The sequence below is a fragment of the Tachyglossus aculeatus genome, chromosome 24, assembly GCF_015852505.1.
Source record: "Tachyglossus aculeatus isolate mTacAcu1 chromosome 24, mTacAcu1.pri, whole genome shotgun sequence".
NCBI lineage: Eukaryota > Metazoa > Chordata > Mammalia > Monotremata > Tachyglossidae > Tachyglossus > Tachyglossus aculeatus.
The window spans coordinates 14,006,126-14,028,113 of record NC_052089.1 but is presented as its reverse complement, the minus strand read 5'-3'; the positions used below and the strand labels follow the sequence as shown (position 1 = coordinate 14,028,113).

Here is a 21,988-nt window from a genome sequence, read left to right as displayed (position 1 = left end):
GATATTCCCTTCTGTGTTTGTGCTTACCTGCTGTTATTTTCTTCCAGTTACTTGTAGCTTGTGCAAAGAAAAAAATGTAACTCATCTCTCTCATCTTCCCATTTAAGGCCCTCTGGAAGTTATTTGATTGGCCCCTATTTTGCTAATGGGAAAACTTTCCTGTCTCTTGTTCCACGAATATCATAGACTCTCTTTAATTTTGGTTTCTTTTATAAGCTAGAGTTTCTCGATACCTTTCTAGATGGCTCACATGGAGAAAAATCAAGAAAATGAAAAATATTTACTAAGTTCCCTAGACTTAAGATTTAGTTCCTGAGAATACTGATGTTACTGAATAATCCTATACGTCTATCTCACAATGCTATTAACGTCTATGTATTCCAAGAGCAAGGACTATGTCTTATCCTCTTTTCTAAAAAAAAAAATATACAGTGTCTAGTACATACTCATAAAAGTGAGGTGCATATAAATTGTGGCTAACTTGAAAACTGAGTGAAGGAACTGGGAGGTACTGGGATGCCAAGAGAGGATCTGTGGCTATGCCGAAAGCCTCTACGCAAGAATTCATATACACAGTTAAAACTGTTACATGTTCCTATAACACCATCACAGCTCCTCTGAAGAGTGAAGATGGTTCTAGCTTCATCATAGACTAGGAGAGATGACCACACATTTCAATATTACCCTCAAAATGCTTTCTACTATTGAAGATGAGATCCTGAGGCATTCATTCATTCATTTGTATTTATTGAGCGCTTACTGTGTGCAGAGCACTGTGCTAAGTGCTTGGGAAATACAAGTTGGCAACATATAGAGACGGTCCCTACCCAACAGTGGGCTCAAAGTCTAGAAGGGGGAGACAGACAACAAAACAAAACATAACAAAATAAAATAGAATAGTAAATATGTACAAGCAAAATAGAGTAATAAATCTGTACAAACATATATACAGGTGCTGTGGGGAGGGGAAGGAGGTAAGGCGGGGGATGGAGAGGGGGAGGAGGGGGAGAGGAAGGAGGGGGCTCAGTCTGGGAAGGCCTCCAGGAGGAGGTGAGCTCTCAGTAGGGCTTTGAAGGGAGGAAGAGAGCTAGCTTGGTGGATGTGCAGAGGGAGGGCATTCCAGGCCAGGGGGAGGACATGGGCCGGGGTCAACGGCGGGACAGGCGAGAACAAAAAAAAATTTGGAACGCTTCACAAATTTGCATGTCATCCTTGCGCAGGGACCATGAAAATCTTCTCTCTATTGTTCCAATTTTAGTATATGTGCTGCCGAAGCGAGCACATTGACTTGTTTCAAGAGGAAAAGAAGGGAAAGGAGGGATGAAGAGAGATAGCTTTTCCTCAGCAGCTTTTAAGAGGGACCTTGCGGTCTGGAAGAGTTCTGGAAGAGAGTGTAGAGGCACAATATTGTACCTACCATATATGGCTTAATCTATTGGGTAAAAAGGGTGGCCCAAGATAAAGTCCATGATTTAGATTTCCTAAATTTTGGACCAGGTTGGTTTTTTGAATGTCTATTCATCTATCATCTATCTTTATAGGATGGTTTAAACTGAGACCTAACTGAAGACAGAAAAATAGTCTTAGGGACCTTTTGAATTTCAGTCTGTGACTGTGTCACAAAATTCAAAGGAAAAAGTACCTCAAAATTATACTGAAGCCCATTTACATATTTCAACCTATGACCCAAACATAGCCTAACAGGTTTTGCCAATTAAAAAGTGCTTTCTTTTAGACCAGAGTCACCTTCTACACAGAGTAAGGGATCTTGCAGTTTGTTCTGTAAGCTGTGTATGAACTAAAATCTAATGAAGAGGGAAAAATGTATCTTTCCACACATTTTTTTTTATGATGTGAACACACCAAGCGATGGGTTACTCATGACAACAATATTTTGGAATTTGTTTCATTAACTAGTGACTAATTTCCAATTATCTAATTTTACAAGATGTATGGCAACATGTACGTCTGCAGTTACGATCAGGGCCTATTTTTCTAAATATCATAAGAGGTAGTACAAACTATTACTGAAGGTTTAAAGTATTTATTTCTTGTAAATGGAAATTACGTAGGAATAAGGTTTTGAAAGAGACCTGTGAAATGTCAGCGTTTTATGTTACTTTCCAAGCGCTTAGTACAGTGCTCTGCACACAGTAAGCACTCAATAAATACAACTGAATGAACGAATGCATAGCTCAGTGATGACAAAATGAACAATACAGAACCTACAGCTATCCAAATTATTTGTGAAATGAAATGCTATGGGTAGAAGTATTTAGGCTTCTAATTTTGCCTATTAAGTGTCCATTTATTTACAGGACATTTAATAAATATGCCTATATTTTGATAAAAACTGAAAAAATCTAGACTTCAAGATTGTCCTTGGCATTCTGGATAATTGACTTTTAGAAGTATCATCTACAGCTAATTTCATTTTCATTTCATCCATTCTCTTTGAGCAACCCTTTAAAGCTGTACATCAAAATGCACGATGAGAGATCAGGAACATCTCACTTGCAGTAAAAGAGGCCATAGTTGTAAGCTAAGTCTTCTCTCTTTAAACACTTCTGCCCTGCATTTAAAGACTTTTCTTTCTACAATTTCTCCTCCTTATATATGTTGAGCAAAGTGGTTTTCTCTATGCAGGAAATGTTTTTGTGTGTATGTGTAATTGTAATTTGGCTAATGTCAAATAAAGGGGAACTGTGGGCCATTTATCAGCAAACTGGTGCATGAAAAATTAAATAAGTCATTGTTTTCCGGTTACGTCAGGCAGAGTAAGTAGGCCATTAGATTTTTCTAACGCTAAATACATTTCACCCACTAGTTGTTCAGCATAATCAAATGCATCTAAGGGGGAAGGTTAGCCCTTGTATATGCTCACCCAAACACAAGTCTGATTATTTTAAAGGACTGAACTTAGGTCAATCTAAAAAAATACTGGAGGACCCCTTATAAAGCCTCATTTCTGAGGTGTACAGCTAAAATGCATCATGGAGAACTTGCAGTGAGGTAGTAAGCATTCTTCTAACAGCCACATAGTAGGCCAGTGTGTCCACTGCTTGTTTCCCCGAAGTCCCTGATATTTGACATTTATATTGTGCTTCCCAGGTCTTTAAAATGCTTGTTCTGTCTTCTTTCCTTGCATGGGCCTCATTCCAGATCTCCATATGGCAGTTCCTTCATGTCCTGCCCAGCTAAACCGTGTCCTGATGAGAGCAAAGCTAGGTCATTCAAGCATCTTTCATTCACTCATTCCATCATATTTATTAAGCGCTTACTGGGTGCAGATCCCTGTACTAAGTGCTTGGGAAAGAACAATACAACAATAAACAATGACATTCCCTGCCCGGCTCCTTCCTCTCTGCCTTCAAGCATGCACATGTCTCTCCTAAATTAAAAAGCTTGCTCTGGATCCCATTGTGCCCTCTATCGCCTCATTTCCCTGTTTTCCCATCCTTTTCAAACTTCCTAAAGAGGTTGTGCTTTGCCCATAGTAAGAGCTCAATAAATACCACTGATTGTATGATGATTGTACTCTAACCCCACCAATTCTACTAGACTGTGAGCCCGTGTTCTAGACAGTGAGCCCGTTGTTTGGTAGGGACCGACTCTATATATTGACGACTTGTACTTCCCTAGCGCTTAGTACAGTGCTCTGCATACAGTAAGCGCTCAATAAATACGATTGAATGAATTCCTGTATATTAAGTACTTTAGGGGATTGAAATTAAGGGGCTGGATATCACAGCTTGTTAACTAGGGTAGAACTGCTGATCAATAAAGAACAAAATGGCCCAGAGGCTGGGTGATGTGCCAAAAGAAGAACTGGACAAAGATAAAATGTATTGGATCAGACCTAAAATAACCTACGATAGGCAGAGTTGATCAACACCTATGTACTCAAACACTCACAAGTCAATTATTGTATTTTTTTAGTGCTTACAATGAGCCAAACATTGATTTAAGTACTGGAGACAATACAAAATAGCCAGATTGGATACTGTCCCAGTGCCACATTCTAAGGAAGAGAAGTTAATATATTGTCATTTTCCGGTGGGCAAACTGATGTCAATAGGCTTGTCTAAGGTCACACAGGAGCCAAATGGCAGAGTTGGGATGAACACAGGCCCTGTGACTCCCAGCCCTACACTTTATCCACTATGTCAGCCATGCTGCCTCTTACAAATAGATTTGTGTACGCTATTATTTAAGTACTATATATTCACTTATCCATCTTTCCATTCTCTCTTTCTCCTATCCGTAAATTATCCTGGAAAGATTGTAACATCCTTGAAAGCAGAGATTTTACACGTATTGTACTCTCCCAATTGCTTAATACAGCAATCAGCACATGATAGGCACTCAATAAATACTGAATGATTGACTTGGCAAATTCACTTTGCTTTGTATGGCTTAGGGGGTAATCTGGTGAAGCAGACATGGTCTAGATCTTCTATGGAAGTTCCAGGACTCAAAGCTATATGAAAGGTAAGATCCAACCATGGGTAAACTTTCAAGTTTCCTGGACAAGGAAAAAGTATTACTGAAAGTTTAGCACCTCCTTGGCAAGCTTTACAAGAATTTAGCCTGATCCAGTAAAAAAAAAAAAAAAAATCATTATCTTTAAGTTCATGAAACTATTTCTAAATAAAATAATATTTTCAAATGTTGCTTCCTCAACATAGTGAAAACAGGAAAGTAACTTAATACTGTGCTTACAATGCAGACAGTCATATTAGTCAAGTCAAAAAGATGAAATCGTTATCAATTGTAGAAATTTGGTAATCAGCTTACTAAATGAAACCACAAACTCATTACTCATAGCCTTCAAATAATCGTAATTTCTTCACAATGTTTTATAAATATTTCTTTCCCTATCCTGTTCAAATATATTCACGGTACCCATAACAACAGCTGCTGCAGTAAAAAGTCACTTAGCAGCTACTTTGGAAAGCAATCAATCAATCGTATTTATTGAGCGCTTACTATGTGCAGAGCACTGTACTAAGCGCTTGGGAAGTACAAATTGGCAACACATAGAGACAGTCCCTACCCAACAGTTGGCTCACAGTCTAAAAGGGGGAGACAGAGAACAAAACCAAACATACCAACAAAATAAAATAAATAGGATAGAAATGTACAAGTAAAATAAATAAATAAATAAATAGAGTAATAAATATGTACAACCATATATACAGGTGCTGTGGGGAAGGGAAGGAGGTAAGATGGGGGGATGGAGAGGGGGATGAGGGGGAGAGGTAGGAAGGGGCTCAGTCTGGGAAGGCCTCCTGGAGGAGGTGAGCTCTCAGTAGGGCCTTGAAGGGAGGAAGAGAGCTAGCTTGGCGGAGGGGCAGAGGGAGGGCATTCCAGGCCCGGGGGATGACGTGGGCCGGGGGTCGATGGCGGGACAGGCGAGAACGAGGTACAGTGAGGAGATTAGCGGTGGAGGAGCGGAGGGTGCGGGCTGGGCAGTAGAAGGAGAGAAGGGAGGTGAGGTAGGAGGGGGCGAGGTGATGGACAGCCTTGAAGCCCAGGGTGAGGAGTTTCTGCCTGATGCACAGATTGATTGGTAGCCATTGGAGGTTTTTGAGGAGGGGAGTAATATGCCCAGAGCGTTTCTGGACAAAGATAATCTGGGCAGCAGCATGAAGTATGGATTGAAGTGGAGAGAGACACGAGGATGGGAGATAAGAGAGAAGGCTGGTGCAGTAGTCCAGATGGGATAGGATGAGAGCTTGAATGAGCAGGGTAGCGGTTTGGATGGAGAGGAAAGGGCGGATCTTGGCAATGTTGCGGAGCTGAGACCGGCAGGTTTTGGTGACGGCTTGGATGTGAGGGGTGAATGAGAGAGCGGAGTCGAGGATGACACCAAGGTTGCGGGCTTGTGGGACGGGAAGGATGGTAGTGCCGTCAACAGAGATGGGAAAGTCAGGGAGAGGACAAGGTTTGGGAGGGAAGACAAGAAAGATCCCTGAACCAGGTACTATGGTGGACACAATGGAGGATAAAGGAATAATTACTGCATAAAGCTTACAAATATGGAAGCTGACATTTAACAGTTTCTTTGACACATATGTACTTATTTGTAGTTAGAAATTAAAAGAAAGGAGTAATCGAGAAGCAGTGTGACCTAGTGGAAGGAGCATGTGCTTGGAAGTCAGGGGACCTGGGTTCAGTTCCAACTCTGCCACTTGCTTGCTGTGTGACCTTGCCCAAGTCACTTCAGTTCTCGAGCCTCCGTTTCCTCAACTGTAAAATGGGATTTTAATATTTGTTCTCCCTCCTCAGCCTGTGAGCCTCATGTGGGACAAGGACTGTGCCTGACCTGATTAACTTGCATATGTGCCAGCACTTAACAAATGTTATAAAAATAAAATAAATAAATAAAAGATTAAATAGGTAAAAAAATTACTACCCAGAAAGCCTTCAAACCTAGAATCTTTGAGGAACCAATTTGGTCAACTGATCCCTTACAGAGAAGACATTTGTTATCTTCACTCAGTATTGACTCACCTTTGGATATGCAATTTCTCTGGAATAAACTCCCTAATCTGTCTAGCAAACAGTTTCAACTAATGGTCAACCAGTGAGTTTCAGTTGCAGGTTCATTCACTTGTATTTACTGAGCGCTTACTGTGTGCAGAGCACTGTACTAAATGCTTGGGAAGTACAAGTTGGCAACATATAGAGACGGTCCCTACCCAACAGTGGGCTCACAGTCTGGAAGGGGGAGACAGAGAACAAAACAAAACATATTAACAGAATAAAATGAATAGAATATGTACAAGTAAAATAGAGTAATAAATACATACAAAGGCGTATACAAACGAGTAAACAGTCCTCTACTTAGAATTACTGGGGAGATTTTTTTTTTTTAACTCAAATGCTTTGAGTAATCACAATGATTCTTTATAGGCAATACAGATTATTAGTTTTAAAGATAACAGCTGCCTTACATCCCCCAAATGTGCTCTGGATGTGTTCTCCACCATTCCTTATGTACATATCCTTATCACCTGTCTACATGTTTTATTTTGTTGTCCGTCTCCCTCTTCTAGACTTTGATCCCGTTGTTGGGTAGGGACCGTCTCTATGTTACCGACTTGTACTCCCCAAGCGTGTAGTACAGTGCTCCGCACACAGTAAGCACTCAATAAATATGATTGAATGAATGAATTCCATATTAGTAATTCTTTTCAATGTCGTCTCCCCTGCTAGACAGTAAGCTCCTTGTGGGGAGGGAAGTAGCTCACTGTGGGCAGGGAATATGTCCATTTCTTGTTGTATTGTATTCTCCGAAGCACTTAGTAAAGTGCTCTGCATATAGTAAGTGCTTTCTTCCTTCCATCAAAACCCGACTGAGAGCTCACCTCCTCCAGGAGGCCTTCCCAGACTGAGTCCCCTCCTTCCTCTCCCTCTCCTCCCCCTCCCCATCCCCTCCGCATTACCTCCTTCCCCTCCCCACACCACCTGTTTATATGTATATATGTTTGTATGTATTTATTACTCTATTTACTTTATTTGTACATATTTATTCTATTTAATTTTGTTAATATGTTTTTTCTTGTTGCCTGTCTCCCCCTTCTAGACTGTGAGCCCACTGTTGGGCAGGGACTGTCTGTATATGTTGACAACTTGTACTTCCCAAGCGCTTAGTACAGTGACTCTGCACACAGTAAGTGCTCAATAAATATGATTGAATGAATGAATGAATGAAATACAATTGAATGAATGCATGAATAATAATGATAGTAATAATGGTAATTGTGGTATTTGTTAGGCATTCACTATGTACCAGGCACTGTACTAAGTGATGGGGTAGATCCAAAATAATAGGGTTGGACACAGTCCCTGTCCCAGATGGGGCTCACAGCCTTAATCCCCACCTGACAGATAAGGAAACTGAGGCCCAGATAAGTGAAGTGACTTGCCCAAGGTCACACAGCATACAAGTGGCAGAGCTGGGATAAGAACCCATGCTCTTTCCAATAAGCCACACTGCTTCTACTGCATTGCTCTTCCCCAAGTGCCTAATACAGTAAGTACTCAGCATACGGTAAGCACTCAATAAATGCCATTGTTTGATTTATTACTAGCCAACATCTCTTTTTTTCTTGGTCCAATGGAGTCTGTGCCCTTGCCACAGAAGCAAAGTAGCCCAGTAGAAAAAGCATACTTTGGAGTCAGGAGATCTGGGTCCTAATACCCACTCCACAACTTGCTTGCTGTGTGACCTGTGGTAAGTTACTTAATTTCTCTGTGTTTCAGTTTTCTCATCTGAAAATGAGGATTAAATACACATTGATGATGATGATGATGATGACATTTATTAAGCACTTACTATGTGCCAAGCAGTGTTCTAAGCACTGTGGAGGTTACAAGGTGATCAGGTTGTCCCACGGAGGGCTTACAGTCTTAATCCCCATTTTACAGATGCGGGAAGTGAGGCACAGAGAAGTTAAGTGACTTGCCCAAAGCCACACAGCTTATTGGCAGAGCTGGGATTTGAACCCATGACCTCTGACTCCAAAGCCTGGGCTCTTTCCACTGAGCCATGCTGCTCTACACACATTCTCACCCCCTCTCTGACTGAGTTCAATGTGGCCCAAGGACTGTGCCTGATTCATTCATTCATTCAATCGTATTTATTGAGCGCTTACTGTGTGCAGAGCACTGTACTAAGCGCTTGGGAAGTACAAGTTGGCAACATATAGAGACAATCCCTACCCAACAGTGTGCTCACAGTCTAGAAGGGGGAGACAGAGAACAAAACAAAACATATTAACAAAATAAAATAAACATGTACAAATAAAATAGAGTAATAAATACGTATAAACATATATACATATATACAGGTGCTGTGGGGAGGGGAAGAAGGTAAGGCGGGGGGGATGGGGAGGGGGAGGAGGGGCCTGATCTGATTATATTGAATCTGCCTTGGCTTTTAGCACAGTGCTTGACAGTCAGAGCTTAAATATTACAATTATTATTAGTAGTAGTATTATTGATGGTCTCCTCTTGTAAACATTTGTATTGCTGTACCCCAGCCTTCCAGCCTAAAAACAGTTGGGAGAGCTTATGACTTAGTTATTATTATTATTTCATAATGCAGGAGTGGGGGAAAAGAAGGACGGCTAGTAGGAAGGTTTGTGAGGGCATGTGTGTATGTGTTTGACTATTTGGTGGTCTGTCCCACATATGATGATGATAATAGCATTTATTAAGCACTTACTATGAGCAAAGCACTGTTCTAAGTGCTGGGGAGGTTACAAGGTGATCAGGTTGTCCCACAGGGGGCTCACATATAGGACTTCCAGAATGTCAGTGTCCTCAGGAAAAGTAGTGAAACATACTCAGAAATAAGGCATCCCTTTCCAATTCAATGAATTTCTAAAACCCAGTCTGTCCAGTATATGCTTTGGCTATCTTTTATGTGCCATTTCATGTCTATCTTGTGTCTATACGACTCAGAAGGGTCACAGATCTGTTCACATTTTCCTCTGTTCTCTTTAAACGGGCTCATTTATTTGAACCCATTCTATTGAACACCTTTATTTCATGAGCCAGTCATTGTTAAGCACAATTCATTACTACTGTATTCTTCTCTAGTTTGGAACTGGAACAGATATGGAATGCCATGTTCAATTGTGGAAGTGTCAAAACAAAAAGGGATCCTTTTAAGGAGTCTGTTCATTTCCTTTCTATTATTCTTTGAAGAGTTTCATGTTTTTGGAGTTCTCACTTCACGAAAGAAGAAAATTAAAATCCATATCCATTTTCCCCTCAGCAAAACAAAGCAGTAGCTTCTCATTTTGCTTTCTGTGAAGAAAAAAAATGCTATATTGCTTCATGTGAGAATGAAATGAAGAGGAAACAATTTTTGCTCTCTTCCTGGGAAATCATTTGAACACCAAAGGAGTTTGCCCAGGAAGTTATTAATGTGACTTTTGTCTCACCTAGTCATTCGTTTGCTTACTTTTTAAAAGATCATATGTAATTTATGTTCCTACTCAAGCAATTTGGGTTCCTGCCTCCCCCATTATAACTTCCTTGAGAGTGTGAAATGTGTGTTATTTCTCTTGTACGGTCCTACACCTTTTCTGCCCCAGAAGGTGTTGAGTACATGCTGTGGAAGATGATGAAGATGTTTTTGAAATAGAAGGTATCCTGTTGGCATTTGTCCCAGAAAAGACAATTATGGTGCAGAAAGTGACACCTGACTTCCCTCTCTTGACGGACCATCTCTCTGTGTATTAGAGTGCCAGAAAAGACAATTATGGTATAGAAAGTGAAATCTTACTGCCTCTATTGACAGTTCCACTATCTGACCATTTCTCTGTGTATCAGAGAGCAAGTAGTGGGATGCCCCACTGACACCTCAAGCAAAACATGTCCAAAACAGAAATCCCTATCTTCTCCCCCTAACCCTGTCCTCCACCTGTCTTTCCCAGCACTGCAGACAATACCGCTATCCTCCCTATCTCACAAGCCCCTAACCTTGGCATTACCAGACATCTCTCTCATTCAACCCACATATTCAATTTACCACCAAATACAGTTGTTTCTACCTTCACAACATTGCTAAAATCCATCCTTTTCTCTCCATCCAAACTTCTACTGCACTGATCCAAGCACTTATCCTATCCTGCCTTGACTCCTCACTGAGATCTCTGGCTCCTGTCTCTCCCTATACCAGTCCACACTTTACTTGCTGCCCAGATTAATTCTTCTGAAAAACAAAAACAAACATTCAATACAGTGCCTCTCCATCCACCTCCAAATCAAACCAACCTCATCTACTTCAAGTTTATCCTTGTGTACTTTAACTCTGCCCTCTCCTCTTCCCATCAAAGTTGTTTCTCCATCCTCATTGACACCCAAGCCCATTGCCTTCACCAGTTCATATGGTTAACTCAATTACTCAAACCCCCGGGTCCCCACATTTCTTGCCCCTAGTGACTGGGCCATTTTTGAGAAAATTGAAACTATCAGGTGTGATCTCCCTAAAATCTCCCCTGCTCCTCTCTAGTCTTTCCCTCCTGCCCCTTCTTCAACTTTCCCATCTTTCCCAGCAGAATGTCAAGAGATCTGCCTTCACTCAAAATCCACCTCTTCCACCTGTACATCTGATCCATCCCTACACAACTTATCAAAACAATTGCCCCCATCTTTTTCTCTCCCTGAACGCCATCTTCAAATGTTTGCTCTCCAGTGCCGCCTTCTCCACTGCTTTCAAACATGCCCAAGAAACTCCAGTGGTTGCCCTTCCACCTTGGCAAGCTGAAATTCCTTAACATCAGTTTTAAAGCACTCAATTACCTTGTCTCCTTCTACCTCACCTCTCTGCTCTCTTATTAGAACCCAGCCCACACACTTTGTTCCTCTGTCAACTTACTCAATGGATCTCGATCTTATCTATCTCGCTATCAACTTCTCGCCCACATTCTGCCTCCGGTCTGGAACCCCCTTTTTCATATCCCACAGACAATTACTCTTCCCACCTTCAAAGCCTCACTAAAGGTCCATCTCATTCAAGAGGCCTTCCCTAAGTCCTCATTTCTTCTGTTCCCACTTCCTTCTTCGTCATCTTGATTTGCTCCCTTTATTCACCCCCACCCAGCCCCACAGCACTTATTGCACATATCTGTAATTTCTTTCTATATTAAGCTCCTTCTCCCCGCTCCCCCCACCCCCAGACTGTGAGCTCATTGTGGGCAGGGAGTATGTCTACCAACTCTATTGTACTGTACTCTCCCAAGCTCAGTACAATGCTCTGCACCAGGTAAATGCTCAATTAATATGATTGACTGATCAAACAGAAACTCCTTATCATTAGCTTTAAAGCACTCAATCAGCTCACCCTCACTGATTTCCTACTACATCTCAGCCCCAGACGCTCTGCTCCTCTAACACCAACTTGCTTTTGTCTTGTCTTATGCCGTCGAGTCGTTTCTGACCCATAGCAACACCATGGACACATCTCTCCCGGTACACCCTGCTCTCCATCTGCAATCATTCTGGTAGTGTATTCATAGAGTTTTCTTGGTAAAAAAAAATACGGAAGTGGTTTACCATTGCCGCCTTCTGCACAGTAAACTTGAGTCTCCGTCCTCGACTCTCTCCTATGCTGCTGCTACCTGGCATGAGTGAGTTTTGACTTGTAGCAGATTGTCTCCCACTCACTAGCCACTGGCCCAGCTAGGAATGGAGTGGGTAGGCCTCTGCCTGACACTCCTTCCCATAGCCAAAACTGGTAGAGTATTGGAAACTCTCCAGTTGAGACCTTAAGAGGGCCCAGATTGCTCACTGTACCCCAATTTCACTACCAACCTCTTTCCCACATCCTCCCTCTGGCCTGGAACTCCCTCCCCGTCCATAAAGTCAGCCACTCTCCCCACTTCAAAGCCTTAAGTCACATCTTCTCCTCCAAGATGGCTTCCCAAACTCTCTCCTTTCTGTGTTACCTATGCACTTGGATCTGTGCCCTTTCAGCACTTTATATTCACCCCGCCCTCAGGTTCATATTGTCTGTCTGTCATATTGTTACATCCTCTAGATGTAAGTTCCTAGTGGGAAGGAAGTGTCTACCAACTTTTGTTGCACTGTACTCTCCCAAGCACTTGATTGAGTGATTACCATTTTGACCCCTATCAATTCTTTTTTCAGCAACACAACAGTGCCTTTTTAATATAAATTGAGCTATTAAGCAATAGTTTAATGAGAAATGCAACTTTTATAAAATCAGTAAACATTCTCAAAGAAGTACATTTTTAGTGCAAACATACAGTATTTCTTCCATCACCTAATTTAAACCAATAAATTACTTTTGTACCTAATGTACTTGTAATTGAACCAATACATTATACTTGGGTTCCTCATGAACTCTTATTTCTAGATGATAAATTCTTCCCTACCACAAAACACATGGGAATCTTTTGCTTACAGCTATTCAGATGAACTAAGCTTTCTTGGAATAAAAAGCTATTCAGATGAACTAAGCTTTCTTGGAATAAAAAGTGATGATCTATTTTGGAGCTTTAATGTACATTTTGTTGGAACATTATGTTATAGGCCCATACACTTATAAGATGATACCTTTTCTGAGTTGGTGGCTTTAGATGTAATGTTAAGTAGATTTGAACAAATCCATTTATATTGAAGTCATATTTTTGATCTAAATGCTTCCCAAATCTTTATCTCATTTGTGTGTATGCTAGAAAGGATAAAAAAAAAAAAAAAAAAAAAAACATTTGCCAATAGTCCCAGATAGCAAAACTGCATCAAAATGAAGTAAAGAAACCTAATGTTGAGCCTCTGAAAGGCTTTGAAGAAGAGGACTAAAAAACAGTTTCATGGGCCTTGGGCTAATTCTCTGACTCCTAGATTTACACCCCTCTGTGATGTAAAAATTGAAAGGTTTGGGTGGAAAAATTAAGAATCGTTCTAGCATCTGGGACAATTCAGCTCTACAGTGCTTACCTGCACAGAATACATAGAATATGTATACACATACGGATTTGTGTATTCAGAAAAATACTATTGTTCATTGCTTCAAATTAAATATGAAGTTCTGAAAAAGAATTGGTGTCATCTTTTTTAATTCAATAGGAAGGTTTCATATCCCTGAAATAAAGACGTAGAACAAAATTCCCCATGCCCAAATTTACTCAGGTGGTCTATCAAACTTCGATAAGATCAGTACCAATTTCAGACCATTAAGAAATAGCCTCCCATATTATATATAACCTGCTACTAGCCATTAATGGACACCTTAACAGTCTCGAAGCATTAATAATCCTTCAACATTTCTCCTTACCACAGGGAAGAACACTGGACCCTGAGTCAATTGGTCTCAGTAAGAGCAGTCAAGTAGATCAATCTAGAGAACAGACAGTCATAAGATGCTTTTCTTCTTAATTCAAAAACACTTTAAACATGAATGGCTACCTTCAGAAGGAAAAACTTTTTAGAGAGAAAAATAGAAATGTCTCTTGAAAATTACACCAGTGTGGCTCTCCGAACCAGTCTTGCACAACTCAGTCACATCTTCAATGCAATAAAGTCACACAAAGAAATGGATAACAAACGTGCCATCAAATATGCACAGTACTCTGAATGACTGGATTATTTTGGAAAGGTTTGGATAATTCGTAAAGTACTGACAGACCACTTCTCTTCCCACTGTCAGAGCCCTATTAAACTCATACCTCCTCCATAAGGCCTTCCCTGACTAATCCCTCATTTCCCCTGTTTGGTTCTGTACCCCTTAAGCACTCGATACTCACCCCACCCTCAATCCCACAGCACTTTAGTACATATCCATTTCCCCTATCCATATTTTATTTGAAGATCTGCCTCGCCCACTAGACTGTAAGCTCCTTGTGGACAAGAATCATGTCAACCAACATTATTGTATTGTACTGTATCGTATTAGAATAGCAGCGTGGCTCAGTGGAAAGAGCATGGGCTTGGGAGTCAGAGGTCATGGGTTCAAATCCCAGCTCCCCCACATGTCTGCTGTGTGACCTTGGGCAAGTCACTTAACTTCTCTGAGCCTCAGTTACCTCATCTGTAAAATGGGGATTAAGACTGTGAGCCCCACGTGAGACAACGTGATCACCTTGTACCCTCCCCAGCGGTTAAAACAGTGCTTCACACATAGTAAGCACTTAAGAAATGCCATCATTATTGTTATTTTTACTCTCCCAATAATAATAATAATGGTATTTGTTAAGTGCTTACTATATTCCAAGCACTGTTCTAAACACTCTAACAGACCCAATACACAGTAAAGCACTCAATAAGTATCATTGATTGGCTGATTACTAATTAATTCTGCTTCAGCAGAACCCTGGATCAAAAGGATTTGATTATTTCTTGAGAATGTGCAAAGGAATAAAAACCTAGTTTTGGCAAGCATTTGGATTTGCATTGTTTTGGGAGTCACCCTCAGATTAGAGGAGATCAAGGAGAAAATTGGAGGAGAAGAAGTAGAAGCAGCAGATGTAGACGACTCATTCAAGGCCTTTGAAGAGGAACGTTGGAGGGAAATACCGTGATAACTGGAGGAAGCTATGGGATCAAAAGAGGGTCTATTTTAGGATAAGGGATCCATGAGCATGTTTGAAAGCAGTGGGGAAGAACCAGTAGCAAAGTGAAGCTGAAGATGGTGGTCAGAGAGGGAAGAAGGGAAGGGACAAGTGTTTTGAAAATGAGTGAAGGGATGAGGTTGGAAATGTAGCTGGAGGAGGTGGATTTTGAGAGGAGGTGGGAGAGACCCTCTTGAGATACTGCTGAGAAAGAAAGAAGATGAAAAAAGGGGGCAGGAGGAGGGAGTGACTAGAGTGGAGCAAGGGCTTAAGGAGGGAGTCTCTATGTTCTTTTTTTTTGTTTCCACTATTTGTAAGTTTGTGCCTGCCTGTCTCCCCCCCATAATATTGCAGGCTCAATAAGAGCAAAGATTATTCTTTCTAATTCTTTTGTATGTTCCCAAGTAATTAGCACAGTGCTCTGCACATAATAGGTCATGGGTTTGAAGTCCGACTGCCAATTGTCAGCCGTGTGACTTTGGGCAAGTCACAACTTCTCTATGCCTCAGTTACCTCATCTGTAAAATGGGGATGAAGACTGTGAGCCCCCCGGGACAACCTGATCACCTTGTATCCCCCCAGTGTTTAGAACAGTGCTTTGCACATAGTAAGCACTTACTAAATGCCATCATTATTATTATAGTAGGGGCTCAGTAAATAACACTGATTAATCTGGGTATGTAGAGTTGAGGTTGTCTACGTCTGGATTGCTGTGGAGTGCTCTGATTGGCTTGCACGTGGTGATTGCTTAGCAAGGACCGGGCCACAGGAGAGGCAGAATTAAGATCCGGATGAGAGAGAAGAGCAAGGAATCAAGGAGGGAACACTCAAAGGAGAGAGCACAGGAGACATGGGAAGTGTCCTAATAGAAAAAGGAGGCAGAGCCAGCCTCTGGAGAGAGGGTGTCCAAGAGTTGGGGGAAAAGAGACAAGGGCAGAAGCACTTTGGGGGAGACTTGGTGTTTCTTCCAGTCACTGGGTTATCGACGCTTAGAACAGTGCTTTGCACATAGTAAGTGCTTAACAAATACCATTATTATTATTATTAACCATTTATAGCTCTAGTGGGGGAGCTCTTTGCAATAAACTACTGTTGAACACAAGAGATAATTATGGTATCTGTGCCACACACTGTTCTAAGCACTGAGGTAGGTACAAATTTATCATGTTGGACACTGGGGTTCACACTCTCAAGTCTCATTTTACAGGACATAACTGAGGCCCAGGGAAATGAAGTGACTTTCCCAGGGTCACACAGCAGATAAGTCTGGAGTTTGGATTAGAACTCAGGCCCTTCTGAATCCCAGGCCCGTGCACTATTCACTAAGCCATGCTGCTTCTCAAGAAAGATATAGAGATTTTTCTCGAGGATTCTGTTAGTTGGATCATGTAAATTTTACAAATTTGATTAGAGAGGGGATTGATTCTGCTTAGTAAAATGTGTGATTTGTGTACTGAATGACCTCAACTGAAAGTCAGAAGTTATGAGGAAACCTTCTGGCTCTATTATTTCCAAACATAAGGATTTTTAAGCTCATCTCATTATCATGGTGTCGGGTAATCTCAAAATGAGTTTAGCTACTATTCAAATAAAAGCCAAATAAATGAGTGATGATAAAAGCCTAAACAAACATTTGAAATCTGTCTCCTGCTCTGAAGCACAAATAACAAGAGCAACTGTTTCTTTGCCCTTTGAATGTTGACTGATTATCATCTCAATTGTTATTTTTATCTGGTAAGCCTTAAGAATCTTTGGAGTTTTCACAACTTGTGGTGCCAGGCTTTTGGTTTCCAGCAGGCCAAAAAAATATCCACAGGAAGTCACAAAGTCTTTATTCTAGGTCAGAGTGAGGTAGGCTGATGAATATGGTCTGATAATTCAGCTGGGGAGACAACTGGTCGCTACACTGTGCTTGCTACTGTACAAGGTAATTCAATAAATACATGAGGATGAGTCTTTCTTTCAACAAGACTGGGGCAAAGCTACAACTTCTCCTCCCCATCCCCCTACCTTCCGTTTGTGTGGCACATCCCTTCCCCTTCTCACGCTTTCCCTCCACAACAGTAGGGTCTCTCATGTATAATAAAGATATTTATGAAGCTGAATGCAACTTAGGCAAACTGATTTCATGCTTTTGAATGGTTCCTGCGGCCTACGGGAAAGAGGGTGTGTCTAGAGGACCGAGAACTCGGGTTCTATTCTGGAACGTGCCTGCTGTGGCCTTGAGCAGTCACTTAAGTTTGCTGCGACTCAGTTTCCTCATCAATAAACTAGGGATTGAAAACTTGCTTCCCCCCCGTACTTACATTGTGAGCCCCATGTGGGATAGGGACCATGTTCAACCAGATTATGTTGTATCTACCCCAGAGCTTAGTACGCTGCTGTGATTTTGGGGTCAGTTAACTTCTCAGTTTTCTCAACTGTAAAACAGGAACTCAATTCCTATCTCCCCCACTCATACTTTGACTGCAACCCCTACGTGGGACAGGGATTGTGTCCAACTTGATTAACTTGCATCTCTCCTAATCAATCATATTGACTAAGCACTTGCTGTGTGAAGAGCACTGTACCACACACTTAGAAGAGTTGGTACTGGACTAAGTGCTTGAGCGATTACGATACAATACAGTTGTCAAATACAGTGGGACTCTATGGGGAGACCGGTGAAGACCAGGAATGTAAGCTGCTTTAGAGTTCCACTGGCTAGTGACAGCCCTTGTTTGGAGGACATTTTCACTGACCTCTTGGGTAATCTCATCTCTGATCAAAAATATTTCAAACGTTTTAATGGAAACTATTGTTGGTCAGTTGTTGTAATGTAAATACTGCTCTGTTTACAAGCATGAAACAGAATGAATTCTTAATATTGCCCTTCTCAATACACAATGTACTCTTCACGATGTACAATATGCCCTCTTTGGAATCCTGCAGGGGCCCAAAGTTGCCAGCAAAGGTTACTTTTATATAATGACTTTGTTCTGAGAATCTCAAATCCCTAATATTTGCTCACTGCCCATTTCAGAAGGCCTAGGCCAGTTTTACAAAATGATGATTGGCCCTTATTGCATAGCCAAGGGGGATGGAGGTTGGAATTGGCGGCATTTACAACCGGCTCGCTGCCCATTCACACGAGTTTATTCCGTACAATTTTCTAGATGTTTCCAGTCTTTCCTCTTAGAACAGTCTCAAAATGTTTTACTAGGCATATGCATACCTCCAAACACACTGACATTGAAAGGGTAAAATCCTAGAGAAAGTCCCTGAACTATTAACAGTTCAAATGCTTTCGCCAAGAAGAACGCTAAACTAAGATGTGCTTCTGCCTTTCTGCATTGTCTGCCAAATGCAATTAGAGTAGAAAGAGTCTTGGGTCCAGGAAATTAAGAACCTGCCCATGTATACACACAAATTGGAAACCTTATTTTTTTCTGTCCAATTTGTGCCTATTTCTGTTTTTTCTGAGCTTCAATTTCTGTTGAAATTTCCTGAGTAAAGATTACAAACTGGGACTTTCATATATGAGTTGAATCATTAACAAATATACTCAAATCACAATTTTGCATTGGAAGATTATGGAAAATATATCAAGTGTCCTCAGTTTCTTCTGTCTACTCTTTCCTCTGCAGGCATACTTTCAAATTCCCTTTACAGCTTAATGTTATGCCTCACAACCCTCTGTTTCTAGGCATCACCAATGTATAAGAGGTTCTGAAAGCCCCATTAAAAGATGGCTGTAGAAAAAAGAGCCAGGCATTTCATTTTCATTGAGAACCAGAGTGGCCTAATGAAAAGAGCAGGGACTTGGGAATCAGAGGAACAGGGTTCTAGTATGGCTCTACCACTTGTCTACTGTAGACCTTCGGCAAGTCACTTAACTTTACTCTGTGCCTCAGTTACCTCATCTGTAAAATGGGGATTAAGACTGGGAGCCCTGTGTGGAATAGGGACTGTGTCCAACTTATTATCACTTATCTACCCCAGCACTTAGTACAGTGCTTGGCACATAGAATGATTTTTAAATATCATTAAAAAAAAAAAAAGTCAGATTGACCGTAATTCTGATCTGGCTGACTTGAACCCCCTACAGAGGTTCACACTGAGAGGATAAACTTGGAATCTTGACTTCTACTGCACAAGAAGAAAGACCATCACTAACCCACACCCATATTCTACCAATCTCCTATTTCTGGGGTGTACCCCAAAAATCACATTCCCCTTTCTCTTCCCTTATCTTCCCTGAATTTCCCATTTTCCCATGTCATGCTTTGTTCCTGCCTCTATTTCTGCCTCTTCTCAGTCAGTTGTATGTACTGAGCACTTATTGCATGCAGAACACTGTACTAAACATTTAGGAGAGTACAACACAACAGAAGCAGTGTGGCTTAGGGGATAGAGCACAGGTTTGAGAGTCGGAAGCACCTGGATTCTAATCCCGGCTCTGCCACTTGTCTGTTGTGTGATCTTCCCAAGTCGCTTCACACCTCTGTGCCTCAAGTGTCTCCTCCATGATTACCCCATGTGAGGCAGGAACTGTGTCCAGCCTGATTAACTTAATAATCTTAATAAATAGGGGAAAAAAAAAAAACCAGTTTGTAGACACATTTTATGCCCACTACAATACTACTATTTGTCCTAAAACTTCACTAGGATTCTGTTTCATTCTAATGACTGTTCCAGCCAGTAGGTCTGAAGCCAGTGGTGACTTTTTGAAAACTTTAGATGTGTCCTTCCCTCACATGACACCATAAATCAATCCCAGATTTGCACATGTGAATATTTTCCATTTACTCTGGTGCAACAGAAGTAAATTGTAACTGAGGTCGAGAGAATGACGACTCACTTCCAATACTGTAGGAGGGCTGGTTGGGAGACACTGGGAAATTGAAATCTTTTCTTTACCAGCCAGTTCCTTGTCAAACAGCTGATTTTACTGACAAGTGCTGATGTCAAAATAACCTAAAAGAAAACTACTGCTTGCCTTTGTTGCTATTAGCCTGGATAATGAAGTCTTGTATTGTTTACTGGCCCCTAAAATGAGAAATATGGCTTGAGTTTGTACTAACTGCTGTCATAAATTAATCTGGCTCCTTCCACTATTATTTTAGAAAGTATTTTCAGGGCAGCCTGGAATGCCAACACTAGCTGTTTTGCAGCCCCAATGAATGAAACACCCAACTAGACAGAGAGCTGGTTGTGAGCAGGGAATATGTCCATCTACTGTTGAATTGTAACAATAATAATAATGATGATGGTTTTTGTTAAGCGTTTACTATGTGCCAAGCATTGTACTCTCCCAAGCACCTAGTACAATACTTTGAAAACAGTAAGTGCTGAATAAATGTGACTGAATGAATCAAACTGACCTCTCAATGGTTTCCTGCAAGAAATCATTTACGATTATGAAGAATCTGCAAATTAAAAGTACTATATTACTAGTTTTAGAAATTAAACATTCAGCTAGTTAAAACGTTGCAAACAAGGAATCGTGTGATATTTTGGTCATTTTTCCCCAGATGTGGGGCTAGACATGGCCTTCTGTCAGTAGGGCATGCTTTGAGTGGGTGTGAAGACGTACTGAAATAGATAAAAATGTTAGATTGAAAAATGCAAGTGTGAATATGGCCTATATACCCTTAAGCACTTTGATAATCACCCTAGCCCCACAGTACTTATGTAAGTATTCTTATATGCTACTCTTTCCCCACCCATAATCTATTTTAATGTCTTTCTCCCCCTGTAGACTGTAAGGCCTTTGGGGGCAGACATATCACCTACCAACTCTGGTGTATAGTACTTTCCCAAGCGTTAATACAGTTCTCTGTACTTAGTAAGCTCTCAATAAATAAAATTGATAGAGTGATTGAATGATAGCCATTGTTGCTACTCTTGTTGCAATATGCTTGACTCCTCATTGTGTAGGAGTGAGCAGTCTTGAGCAAAATCCACAAGCTGAGGAGAGCATCGATTTTCTCCCATCTCACCCTGCCCCACCCAGGCCAGCTCTAGGACACAATGCAATTCTTTTGATAGATGGCCCCCAGTTTGTGCAGTATAATGTGCCTTGAGGGCACATTTTCTTTGGGAAGCTCTAAGAGCCACCTTCAAGGGTGGTACAGGCAGTGATGCGCTCTTGGAAACTGGCACACATCAAACAAATGGAAACTCAGGGTGGAAACGGAGATAGCATTTTCCCCTCTCCATTGTTCCTGAGAGCATATTACTGCATCTTGGGGAGTCTGACAGAAGAGTTGGTTTTCCTTATTTAATGAAATATAATATAGCCAGCGAGTGATAATACAATAATCCTTTATCTTTAAAAAACACATAGAAGCCAGCAAATCCCACAGCACTGAATGAGCCTCATATCTACTTTCAATTTTTGAGAGAAATTCAAACTTTCCTTGTAATTATAGAGAAAAACTAAATAGGAAATTAATACTTATCTATTCCAAATGTGTGGCAAATAACGAGGCTACTAACAACTCATTCTAGTGGATGACTTCAGCAATAATTTAGTAGTCTAATTTATAACAACTCAAGGTAATAAGCAAACATGGAGTGCAATTCTTTGGAAAGTGGTGCAACTAATTCTCAACCAATTCTTGATTTACTGAATTTTGCAATCCTTACTATTCTTCTGAACACCAGACAGGGCCATTCTAGTACTGAATTTGAAAGTGAAACAGCACCATGAAACTGCAAACTTACAGCTACCCAAAGGCTACTACAGTATTGTTTTTTCTGAAGCAGACCCCCTTTCACAAAGCTGAACTTTCATTCGTATGGCAGATGTTTTCTTTCCTTTTGCATACTCCCATTACACAGTGTGTGTTTTCATGACATTTTTCATCCAGTATGAATTATTTTGATATGAATTATTCCTCCAAGCTTTTTAC

The 21,988-nt window shown here is 41.0% G+C and overlaps 2 non-coding genes across 2 annotated transcripts; both read right to left on the bottom strand.

Annotated features, from left to right (window-relative positions):
- Window positions 1-1,175: 1,175 nt before the first annotated feature.
- Window positions 1,176-1,282, bottom strand: LOC119945322. Its single transcript, XR_005456191.1, has one exon. It is a non-coding gene; the product is annotated as a U6 spliceosomal RNA (small nuclear RNA).
- A 10,877-nt stretch (window positions 1,283-12,159) lies between these two features.
- On the bottom strand, window positions 12,160-12,297 carry LOC119945352. The gene has a single exon (XR_005456221.1). It is a non-coding gene; the product is annotated as a small nucleolar RNA SNORA7 (small nucleolar RNA).
- Window positions 12,298-21,988: the final 9,691 nt, after the last annotated feature.